We start from the raw sequence: 12,651 nt of genomic DNA, 5'->3' as shown, positions 1-12,651 counted from the left end.
GAACAAATGGTGTGCAAAAAAAAAAAAAAAAAAAAAAAAAAAAATCCGCTTCCGTCTTGTCCTGAGTTCTAAGGTGTCAATAGTGAGAAGAGGAGTGGGGAAGACAGGGACATAGAGCCCTCCTCTCTCCAGGTCAGTATTGCAGTAAACAAGAAAAAATTAGGGGCCATTTCAAGACCCCTGGACAAAGTAGGGAAAAAAAAAAAAAAGGTAGTCAGCAGGTTTCCTTCCTCATTTAACTGAAGTAGTTCTATTGAGCCTGGATGGGCCAACAATTTCCAGGCTAACTCCGCATCCAACCATACACTGAAATCCATATTCTACGTTCTATCAAATTAACACAACCGAGCAGGGAGCAATAATAATAGCCAATACGCGGAGTTTATTTATGTACCCCGTGCCAGGCACAATTCTGAGTGCTTTGCGTATATTAACTCATTTAATCATCTCAACAACACGCTGAGGTAGGTACTGTTCACGTGGGAATATGACCTTGGTTGGACCTGAGAAATAAAAGGCAGGGATCAAATGAGACAGAGGTGGCTGAGAATTTGGAAAGGAATCTCTGAAGGCCCCATATCCTACAGACGGCCTTATACATTGCTGGGGCAGATGATACACAGAGCGTACAGATCTCTTATCTGCATTTTGCTTAAATAGCTTTGTTCATACATTTCCACTGAAGGGACTACTAATCTCTGTAGACAGAAAAGTGAGATTTAAGAGAGATTAGGAAAAAAAAGAGGATATTTCATAAAGGGTGATAGCTAAAAATCTATCACCGACTTGAGGAAAATTATCTACACTCATTTCAAGAGCAGAAAATTTCAAAAGCAAACTGGGCCGGTCCTTCTCAGAAATCATAATCATTACAGCTTTCACTTCCTGGGATTCTTCTTAATGTGAATTCCTGGTAGCTAAAATAATAACAAGGGTGTGGAAAATGAGGCAGAGGGAGACTAGGAAATGTTTCTGTATTTCATTACATTTGGGGGGAGGGGGAGGTGGGGCAGCGGGAGCCCCAGGGATCTAGAAAGAGGAAAGAGAAATAACAATTGAAAGAGGGCTCTTGTTTATAGGGTGACAGATGGTGACTGCACTTACCATGGGGAGCGTTGCGTAATGTGTAGAACTGTCGAATCGCTATGCTGTGCACCTGAAACTAAGATATCAGTGTGTACCAACTATACTTAAATAACAACAAAAAAAATCTTTTAAAACACACACACACACACACACACACACACACACACACACACACACACACGGTTCTTGTATCTGTTGCTTCTGCCCCTACTCACCCATTTTAAATTCAGCTGTTTGGAACAAAAGGAGGGGAGGGATGATCAGGTTATATTTCAAAGCCACAGGCCCGGAACAGCCTTAGAAGACCAGGGTGGTGGGCAGCCCCGGGGGGCTCAGTGGTTTAGCACCACCTTCGGTCCAGGGCGTGATCCTGGGGGCCCGGGATCGAATCCCACATCGGGCTCCCTGCGTGGGGCCTGCTTCTCCCTCTGCCTGTGTCTCTGCCTCCCTCTCTCCCTATGTCTCCCATGAATAAAAAAAAAAAAAAAAAAAAGACTAGGCTGGTCACCTCTTCTATCAACAGCTAATGGAGAAAGTTGGGGAAAAATACTAGTCTTATTCTTGACCCTCTGCCTCTTTCCATACCCTCCTGGAGAAACCACTGGCTTTTATCCCCCTAAACCGCTTCCCTGCTCTTCAACTAAAATCTTCGGGAAAGCCTGCCTTTTTTAGGGACACAGCCCTTTAGGTCACACTAATCCCGTATGTAACTCACGGTCATTTACTTGGCCCTACTGTCAAAGAGAATTTTTCATCAGTAAGAAATGGCATTGTTGGGTGTTGTTAAGTCCACTGGGACTGCCGAGAAGAAAGATCCCAAATGTCTAAGATTCACATCTTTTGATATTTACTCTAGGTTAGTCCCAGAGTTCGAATATTTTTTAAATGCTTTTGCACGGTGTTTACAGGTTGCTGACCTTTTAGAATCACATCGCATGGGGAAGGCTACACATTTTCTGACCAAACATTTTCTCAACTAACGGAGGTTTATTAGGAACACAGTTCACCACCTATCATTCCCTTCGAACACTGGTCCCTGAAAGTACTACAGAGAGAAACTACGGGCAGATAAGAGATGAAAAGGCAAATGGCAAATCTTGTTTTTTTTCTTCCCCCTCACCAGTTAAAAGCCTGCCTTTATATTGATTTTCAGATACTGAATATACATAGTTCATCTTCCAGATAATCTCAATGTGTCTCACTCTAATAAACAAATAAAATTTATGAGAATGGAAAAAAGAGATGAATCTATATCTGTAAACAACCTTTATACACACGCACGCGCGCACACACACCAGCATATGCTACTCCATCGACTCTTGGCCGTAGAATAGACATTTTTGTCAGCCCTCAACCTGTGAGCCTTCCGAGGGATGTAGATCCATCCACCTGTACGTTTCCCCATGGCCCAAACTCTTCACTGATTGATGTGCCAGGAAAGGGACAGTGAAACGGTTCATAAATTATAATCTGCAAATCTGGCTTAATATTGAGCCCTCTGAAAATCTAAACTGGTCATCTTTCCTTAAAACCCTAACGCCTTTCAAACTGACTTGATGGTACTTACTCCTGGGAGCTTGAGTTCTTACTGTAATGCCACGATAAATACCCAAAATATAGCCTGTATGGGCACCACTGTACAGACCCAGGCACCTATATCTGCTCAAGTGTGACAACAGCCAACGTGGAGACAACGCCTCACCCTGTGCTTGTTGTTAACACGTCACGCACATTCCAGTCACCAGAATCTTGGTTTACTAACGGGGAACTGCCAGGAGACACAGAGAAGGGTCAAAGTCAGGAACCAACAGCCCCCAGGCCCTCCCAGGCCTCCTGCAGCAGGGTGAGGGATCTTACTTTTCCCCTTCAAACAGACTTACCCCCACCCCTCCCATCACACACGCTGCTGATCCTGACCTGGTCCATGCCAACGTAGAATGCGTGATCCTAGCCTTCTCCTTCGTCTCTTGTTCTGGTTAGCAAGAGATCTTTTCCTATCAAGGTTTTTTGTGGGTTTTTGTTTGTTTGTTTGTTTGTTCTCAATCAACCATGCTGACCAGTGTTTAAGAATCTTTACATTAGTCAATCCTCTTACTCCACTGTAACATGTATTATAATAATAATAATAATAATAAATTTCAGACATCGCTTCACTAAGTTCTCCTGAAGCCAAGGAAACTATTCTCAGTAATCCAGGCACAAGAGCTACTCATTTATTTCATTTGGCAAATATGTACCGCGTACCTGGAAACGTATCTAGAATCACAGGAATTTTATCAGTTGAAGCTAAACCCCTTTTTGAGAGGAAAATGTGTCTTGGTATAATACTATCATCTGTGCATCTGAAGGCCGCTCTTGGAGCAAATGACTGGATGGTATAGGAAATTAATGAACTTTTGGGGATCCAGAGAAACTTTTAAACTAAGACAGTGTGAAAATAGGTACTGCTTCTATTGGGTTCTTCCGCATTCTGAAAATTTTGTTTCCTGGTGCAAAAGGTAGTTTTATCCTCACTTGTAGACAGGTAGCACAGACTACACCATTTTGAATAGAGTGGAAAAAATATCATTAATGTCAGCTACAAATATGAAGGCCCTGTTTAGAAGTTAGTTTTAAACTCTGAAAACAGACCTCTCTGAAAGAGATTCATTTCACCGAATTCTAAACTATCTGGTATTCAGCGGAAGGAACAAATTCACGTCAGGTATTTTGACTGGGGTGATTGGAAATTTGTACCAAAGAGAAGTACACACACACACATCTGTGTTTGTGGCATATGGTAGGTGTGTTTTTAAATGTTAGCATTCATTCAAAGTGAATATATGATCTATACTTATTTGCTAGTTTGGTTCTATTTGCTCTTTAATTCATTCTCCTTGTAGGGGGAAGATCAGTCTGGACGATTTAAAAATTAGAACTAAGAATTTTTCTTTAAAGAAATGCTGTTTGCTTTCATGCACACTATTAACTAGAACTAAATCAATAAAATATAAGTGCTGCCAAACGTAAATCCTTAAGGTATCTACTTGAATGCATCTTCTTGAGTATGTTCACAGAACTACCACAGTTTCAGAAGATCTACTCATGTTAGAAAAAAAAATCTTCTAGAGATCAGTTGACACAAGACAAGTGTCAAAATATTTGAAAGGGGGCACACTTGATAAAAAAACATAAAGCCATTTCTTAATTTGAAACAAGGGAAACGAACGAAATCAAATGATCCTATTAAATAATATAAAAGAGACATATAGGCCTTAAACGGTCTATGTTGATGACTTTATAAAGCAGAGAAAGATTATTCATTAGTTTTTCTCCAACAAGGTTCTTTTTGTTTTGTTTTTTTTGAGGGGGGAGGCATATTTGGCTCAAGTGAGCTTACGAGCCTAATCATTTTTATTAGTGCTTAAGGTGTGGCCATATATATCTAACCTCTCTGTCCAATTGCCGACTGGCAAGTTTCTGTTTATATGGAAAGAGAAGCTTTAATTAGGATATTAATCACTTCCCCAAAGTGCTGTATACAATTTAGTCTCTTATTCAATCTACCATAAATAGTTCACCTCTAGAAAAGAGAGAAAAAAAAGGAGGAAGACCTTTCTCATGGAGAATTATACTGAAAATTTCTTCTTGTCTAAAATTAATTTTTACACATATTAGAGAAGTAATATCTCAAAGAAAGGTCTTCAGATGTTTTAAGTGCTTACCTACTATTTAATAGCTCGTCAACCAGACAAATTTTATAGAAGGTTTTTAAAAACAGGTAATCCTTGCAAGTTTGGCAACCAAAAAATGTTCACTTTGGAGCTAATTCAATGAGGAAAACGAGATAAAAGAACGAGCACTGCTTAGTTTGCTTCCGAAGGCTAAGTTTTAGTCCCCATAACGCACAACAACCTATCACGCCGTATTTGCCAAGAGACATAAAGTGTGAGGGGTAAGGCTGTGGGGACAGACATACCCAGAAGGTCAACGTGTTGAGGCTCTCGGGTGTCTTGGTTCACTCTCTCTTCCGAGACCCCTCTCAGATGATCAGCCCTCTAGTCCCTCCTTCTTACCTGGCGTGTCTCCTTCCACCTGCTGTACTCATCCGTAGCTGGAACCTAGGATCTCTCATCTTGATTTCTGAAGTTTCCACCAAGTGAGCTTCCCACCTTTGTCCTCTCACGTACTTCACCACCAAATAAATGTTCCCAAATTCCATCTTGTCACTTATTTAGCAGCCTTCCAAGAGACCACTCTGCCTAACAAGTAAAATCCATTATCCTTTTTAACCAGTAAATCAAGTTCCCTAGGATCTGGCTCTCAGCTACCTTCCAAGCTCTAACTTCTACTCCTCTTCTTCATCTTCATTGTCCAATTACGTAAATACCCAGTGAGACAGCTGCCCTGGCACCATCCCATAGAGGGCATCAAAACATCGCTGATGGAGTAGAAATACAGGGCCAGTTGACTCAGGTGTCTACTCTCAAACTCCTTATTCGTGAAATGTAAACCAGACCCACTCCCATCAAGGCAAACAATGCCCTGGGCAAAGAGACCATGTGACTGTATCCACATAAATTACTTCTATCCATGGTGAGTATAACTAACTGTATCCAATTATGAGTGATAAAAAAAATAACTGTAAAATGAAAGACAAGCCCAAATAAGTTAAAATGTCATGTTATATTCAGAGCATGTAATAGACATCTTTATTTTGAACACAAAGAAACATGAAGGAAGGTAGACTGATTTTATTACCAGGAAATCATTTTCCCTTACTCTCCCACTAGAAAATGTTCAACAAATACTCAAGGAGCCAAATGCTGAGATCTTGCCAGGGGTACCTACGCATCTCAGTCTGTCTTCACTCTTGCCATCTGGTCTGCCGATAGCCCCATGACCACACCTTGCCATCCTTCCGCTGTGCACACGCTGTTCCTTCCTCTGTGATACTTTCCTTACTTCTTCTATCAGCCACCTACAACTCCTACAAGACTCCACTTTTTTCTGGGACATTGTCCTTAATCTCACTAGCTGAAACTAATCTCTCTGTCCTCTGAAATTCTGTATTTCTGACACCATACCATACTGGTTTTTTCTTGTGCCATTTTTCTTTTTTTAAAAAATGTACACCTACCCATGCCATGCCCTGTCCTAAGAATCTTCTATGCAACTTTTTTCCATTTGTTTTTCAAAATAACCTTAGATATTATCTTTATTTCCATTTTACAGATGAATAAACTAAGGCTTATTGAAGTTAGGTAACTTGTTTGAAGTCACACATCCAGGAAGGAACACAGATTAAATCCAGATATCTAATTCTGGAGCCTAAGCTTTAACCATAATGTCACAGGGCTTCAGCCCTGGTGTAAGTTATTTGATGGCAAGCACCATATTTTTGATATTTATGTGCCCCCTGACAATCCCCAAAAGAGACCTTTTCCTGACCATCACAGATAGTCAGTAAATGTATGTTAACCACGATGCTGAGACTACTTGCCTCTTTTCAAAGACGTCCTGTGTAGGTCCCACTACAGCTTCAACTGTTCTGAAAACATGTCAGGGTATGAACAGGTTTCCTTCCCGTGTGCTGCAGGAGCAGCATTACAGAAATTACACAATTTGAAACCACCTTTCCATGATCTTCTGCTAAATTAGCCTCATAAATTTTAGTCGCAGCTTTTAAACCTTTCCTGGTCAACTTGTTTCAGTTGCTCTAGAGAGCTCACCATCTAACATAGTTCCAACTTCTTATCACTGTAGTAGAACAGTAAAGTAATGCCATATGCTCATTTGTTAAGCAGCTTGACATAAATAGCCAACCAAACAACCAGAGAATAGAGTAATTAAAATGACAAAGCACTGTAAAGGATGAAAAAAAATAAGGATGTCCAAAGTCTAATGCAGACATAACTGAATTTTAAATGAGATGCCTCATCAAAGCAGGAGGGGAGCACCAAGATTTAGCTACATGTCTATCATTGTAAAAACTGGGAACAGCCTAAATGTCCAACAAAAAGGAACTGCTTAAATAACTGATGGTGTATCCAAGCAATGGAATACTGCACAGCCATCAGAAATTATTCAGTCATTAAACAAGTATTTGTTGAGTGCCTCATTTGTACAAGATAAATGAGAAAGAAATGAAGCCTACCCTCGTGGTGCTTAGAGTCTAGACGATGATACAGAAGAATATGTAATAAAACATTTTATACTGTTGAGTGACATGGTGGGTTACAACAGAGTTGTTGCTCTTTCCCATAATTGAAGATATAGGTGTTCTATGTTCACAGCCTGCCTTGAAGAAAAAGGCATCTTAGTGAATAGATCTGGTAATATTTAATTTTATAGAAAAAAATAAAGCTGCATATCCTAAAACTTTTCTGAGTGAAAAGTCAGCAAGTACAAATAAAATAAAGATTTGGAACTGCAAATGAAAGTAACTTTCAGATAGCTTTTGGAAGTTTTTCTATACACATTATAAACATATATTGTCTTAAAGAGTAAATTAAAAGGCTTATGATGACCACTTATGAAGGTATTGCCTATCGATGCATTTAAAAAAAAATAGAAAGGAGTCAAAGTAAAGTACAAAAAGCAAGAAGAAATAAAACTTAAAATCTCTTATGAATGGCAATAAAAAGAACATCTAACACTCTAGGTTGCAGTTTTGCCTAAGTCCTGAGGATATACCTAATTAGCAGAAGATAAGCTCCATAATAGTATCTTAAGTTAAACAACAATGACCTGTAAGATTTATAATATTCAAACCTCTTTACTCTTTTAAATCCTTCATTTTTAGCAATAGAGGGACACTTCCAATTGATAAAGAACATATTAAAAAACCTCATATTTGATGATGAAAAAGACCTAAAGCTTTCCTCCTAAGATCAGGAACAAGGCAAGTATGTTTGTTCTCATACTTATTCCACAAAGGATAAGAACTGCTAGCCAGGGCAATAAGGCAGGAAAGGGAAATAAAAAGTATACACACGAGCAAGGATCTGTTCCTATTTGCAGATGACACGACTGTCTATGCAGAAAATCCCAAGAAATCTGCCAAATAAACCCTCCTAGAGCTAGTGAGTCCAGCAAGGTAGAAAGACACAAGATTAACATACAAAAATACAACCATATTTCTATATACTAGCAATAAATGTGGGCACCAAAATTAAAAGTGTAATGCCATTTATAATCCCTAAAAAATGAAATAGGTGTAAATCTAATAAAACCGTATAGGACTTAATATGCTGAAAACTAAAAAACATGATGAATAAAATCACTGAAGTTCGGGATCCCTGGGTGGCGCAGTGGTTTGGCGCCTGCCTTTGGCCCAGGGCGCGATCCTGGAGACCCGGGATCGAATCCCACGTCAGGCTCCCGTTGCATGGAGCCTGCTTCTCTCCCTCTGCCTATGTCTCTGCCTCTCTCTCTCTCTGTGACTATAATAAATAAATAAATAAATAATTTGAAAAAAAATCACTGAAGTTCTAAATAGATGGAGAGGCACACAGAATTCATGGATTGAAACACTCAAAATAGTAAAAATGTCAATTTCCTCAAATTGATATACAAGTTTAATGCAATTCTTATCAAAATCACAGCAAGATTTTTTGCATATGAAGACAAGGATAGTCTAAAATCTAGAAGGAAATTGTAAAGAGATGAGAATAACAAAAAAAATTTGTTGAAGATAAAAGAATAGAAGGAAGAACAAAGTGGAAAGAATCAGTCTGCCAGACTTTGAGATTTACTATAAGCTACAAGGCATCAGTACTATGTACTGGTGAAGAGATAGGCACCAAATCAATGGAACAGAATACAGAAACCCAGAAATAGATTCACACAAATTAAGAATGTTCAAAAGGTTTTTTATAAAGACGCAAAAGCAATTTTGTGGAGGAAAGATAACTACAGTGACTGTGGAAAACATTTTGGCAGTTTCTTAAAAAACAAAACACGCAACTACCATACTATTTAGCAATTGTACTCTTGAGCGTTTATCCCAGAAAAATGAGTTACGTCCACAGAAAAACCTGTACGTGATTATTCACAGTAGACTTATTCATAATCTGGAATTAACTCATCCTTCACTGATTAAATGGTTTAAACAATCTTTGGTACATTCATACTCATGGAATACTACTCAGCACTAAAAAGGAATGAGCTCTTGATACATGCAATAACTTGGATAAATCTCCAGAGAATTATGCTGAATTAAGAAAAAAAGGCTCAAAAGGTAACATAATGAGTGATTCCATTTATATGCTATTCTTGGAAGGACAATTACAGAAACGAGGAGCAGATTAGTAGTTGCTAGGGTTAAGAAAGATCGAGGAGCGGGGTAGATGTAGCTACAAAATGGCAACTGTGAGGAATTCTGGTTTTTAAATGTTCTGCATTTTCACTGTATCAACATCAACATCCAGATTGTGATAATGTACTATAAATATTCGGGATGTTATCATTGGGGAAAATGAGGCTAAAGATACATGGGATCTCTCTGTATAATGTCTTACAGTTGCATGTAAATCTACAATTACCCCCAAAATAAAAAGTTTAATTAAAAAAATGAAATTTAGTACTAGTTAAAGTTGGCTAATTTTCTATCAAGTCTAAGAGGCCATCGATAGACAATTGCTGGTGTAGATATCCCAAGTTCAAGTAATCTAAAATTTTAATTTGAGAACTTACTTTGATTCTAGTTTAATCTGCCAGATGTCCCATTCACCTATGTAGCAGCTTTTGCTGATATATGTATTGAGCAAATGGTTAAGATACCATAAAAAATTAAAACCCGGGGCACCTGGGTGGCTCAGTGGTTGAGCGTCTGCCTAGGGCCCAGGTCGTGATCCCGGGGCCCTAGGATCGAGTCCCACATCGGGCTCCCCGCAGGGAGCCTGCTTCTCCCTCTGCCTGTGTCTCTGCCTCTCTCTGTGTCTCCCATGAATGAATGAGTAAATGAATAAATAAATACAAAACCCCTTGACACAACCGTATTAAAGTAGAAGATGTGTGTGTGAATACTGAAAACAAACATACACACGTTTTCTCGCGGAACAAATGTATACTAGGATATTTTTGTAGCAATGATAGAGTAAATGTTCTAAATGAAGAAATAACCTTGTTTATCTCAATATAATATAAGTTCACTAAATGGAAAGGAACAGAAAAAAAGCACTAGATAGTTATTTGGCCCTGAAATCGTAATTTTAAGTATCATTTTTATTTAAAATATTTTTGTCCAATGTCTTGGGGTGACTTTTTGGCAGTTAATTTCTTTGTGAAAGGGAAAGCCCAGTAGTCTCTGTGGCCGTGCTTGGTCTTCCCCATTCATTCATTCATTAATGCATCCACAAACACTGCTGACAGTCTATTACCAGGTACTACTTGGTGCTGAGGGAGGCAGGAAGATGAATTAGAAATGGTCTCTGCTATTCATGTTTTAATGACTTAAAAAATAGGTTGAAAAATGAACAGCTCCACATAGCTAAATGGTTTGTATAGTCTTCCTCCATATTGTACATAGTAGTTTTTAACACTATCAGTTTCCGCTTACTACAATTTATGTAACAAATCCCCCAATGTCGGGCATCTGTTTTCTCAATTTGCCATGATTGTAATTAACACAGAGCAGTAATAACTGACAATAAACTAGAAATTTAAAAAAAAAAACCCAAAATTTTAAAAGTACTTAAAAGATAGAAAAAATCTCCTACAACCTCTCAACACAAATTGCTAATACGTGAAAAATGAGTAATCAGAGAGTGATTATTTTTTTCCTCTTTCAAAGTTTGTTTCTCAAACTCCTGACCAATTTGGGTTCCAATTGTTTTCTATTGACTTATCTGTTAAGGTCCCCTTGAAATCTACCCTCCAGCCACGCTGAACCACTTTCAGTTCCCTACCTTTTCCAGGGATTTGCTGTTTCCTCAGTCTGGAAAATGTCCCCGCTCAGTACTTGACTATATCCTACTAAATCTTCAGTCTTTGAAGACACTTTTTTGTGTGTGTGAAATCTCCTCAGATCCCCAGAAGGCTGAGTGAAGCAAACCTTATGTGTCCTATAATTATTTCACCATACAGTAATTATCTCTTTACTTATCTGCCTTCCTCACTAGACCTGGAGCTCTTTGAGGCAGGGGAAATATTTGTTTACTGTTTTATCCCCAGGATTGAGAACATGCCCTGATCCATAGCAGATGCTCAATAAATACCTGGGAATGGTGAAAGAATGACCACGAATGAACGAACAAATAGATTCTTTAAACTCTGACATAGGAAGACAGGGAACCCCTTGTTCACCCAGATGGCCAACAGCATGAAGAAGTTCCCTGGAGGGGCACCTGGGTGGTTCAGTTGGTTAAGCATCCGACTCTTGATCTCAGCTCAGGTCTTTTTTTTTTTTTTTTTTTTAATGATAGTCACAGAGAGAGAGAGAGAGAGGCAGAGACACAGGCAGAGGGAGAAGCAGGCTCCATGCACCGGAAGCCTGATGTGGGATTCGATCCCGGGTCTCCAGGATCGCGCCCTGGGCCAAAGGCAGGCGCCGAACCGCTGCGCCACCCAGGGATCCCTGAGCTCAGGTCTTGATTCTGGGGTTCTAAGTTCAAGCCTTGAGTTGGGCTCCATGCCCAGCATGGCGCTTACTTAAAAAAAAGAGGTTCCCTGGGAGATACCCCAAATCTATTCTAGAGCTTTCCCTTTCTACTACCATATAATCTAGAAGCTTAAGCACTTTTCCAGAAAACACCGCCACCTAATCTAACAGGTGTCTCCTGTCTCCTGTAAGCTACTGTTGCAAGCAAGTACCCAAGTCCTTCTCCGCAGACACCGTAAGGTCCGGGGAACGAGCTACCCTGCAGCTTCAGTGTGCAGCAAGTGGCGACGAGTGTGGGGAATGAAGCTGGCATGAGAGAGCGCCATTGAAAACAACAATTTTTAAGTAGCTTAATTTGACTGCTTCGTTTTCCTGGAGAAATATTAAAGGCAAGGATATTTTTAAAGTGAGGACTTCCTGGTACTAAAGTCTGTCGCTAAGTTTCCATCTTTCTCAGGATTCAGTCTGCAAATCTTTAAACACCAGTTCTGAGAGACGTGGGCAGGACTCCCAGGGACAGAGGCTGTGGAGACCCAAGATGTGTGCCTACCCCTCGGTTTGTCACGTCTCATTTCGGAAGGTTCTTCCCCCTGCAAAGAGCAGGGCTGGTTTTGTTTCTTTATTTCTTCCCTCCTGACCTCTGTCAACTGTGTTGCTGTGCTGCATTGGGAAGCATTAACAATGGCCATTACCTGCCCTGTTTATTCAGTGTTAAGTATTAACAAGGCCCGTGCTATCTCGGCTGCTGCCATATTTTTCCAGAAAAGACGTGCCTGGGTAAATGCCCAAGCGCAAACAGGGGCCTTGTCTTCCTCTAGGCTGCGGTGGGGAGAGGACTTGGAGACGAAGGGTAGAAGAAAGGACAGAAGAAAACAGTCGCTGTTTCCAAAACAGAGTGTTCAGAAACGCGGAAAATACTCGCGCCACGAAATCCTGCGTGCGTTTGGGCAGTTCAGGTGTTTGCCAACATGGGGCCTCTATCA

At 39.8% G+C, this 12,651-nt stretch overlaps 1 protein-coding gene across 4 annotated transcripts in view; it reads right to left on the bottom strand.

Annotated features, from left to right (window-relative positions):
- MAML3 (mastermind like transcriptional coactivator 3) overlaps positions 1-12,651 on the bottom strand; it is a 407,787-nt gene that overhangs the window by 269,586 nt on the left and 125,550 nt on the right. The window contains exon 1 of one of the 4 annotated variants that reach the window (XM_072755220.1): positions 5,142-5,436. The exons of the other annotated variants lie outside the window; for them this stretch is intronic. The gene's annotated coding sequence lies outside the window, so the exon portion shown is untranslated. Of the gene's footprint in view, positions 1-5,141; positions 5,437-12,651 lie in introns of those variants that run through there. 4 annotated transcript variants of the gene reach the window in all.

Source organism: Vulpes vulpes, chromosome 4, assembly GCF_048418805.1.
Source record: "Vulpes vulpes isolate BD-2025 chromosome 4, VulVul3, whole genome shotgun sequence".
Lineage (NCBI taxonomy): Eukaryota > Metazoa > Chordata > Mammalia > Carnivora > Canidae > Vulpes > Vulpes vulpes.
This window is presented reverse-complemented; position numbering and strand designations above follow the sequence as displayed.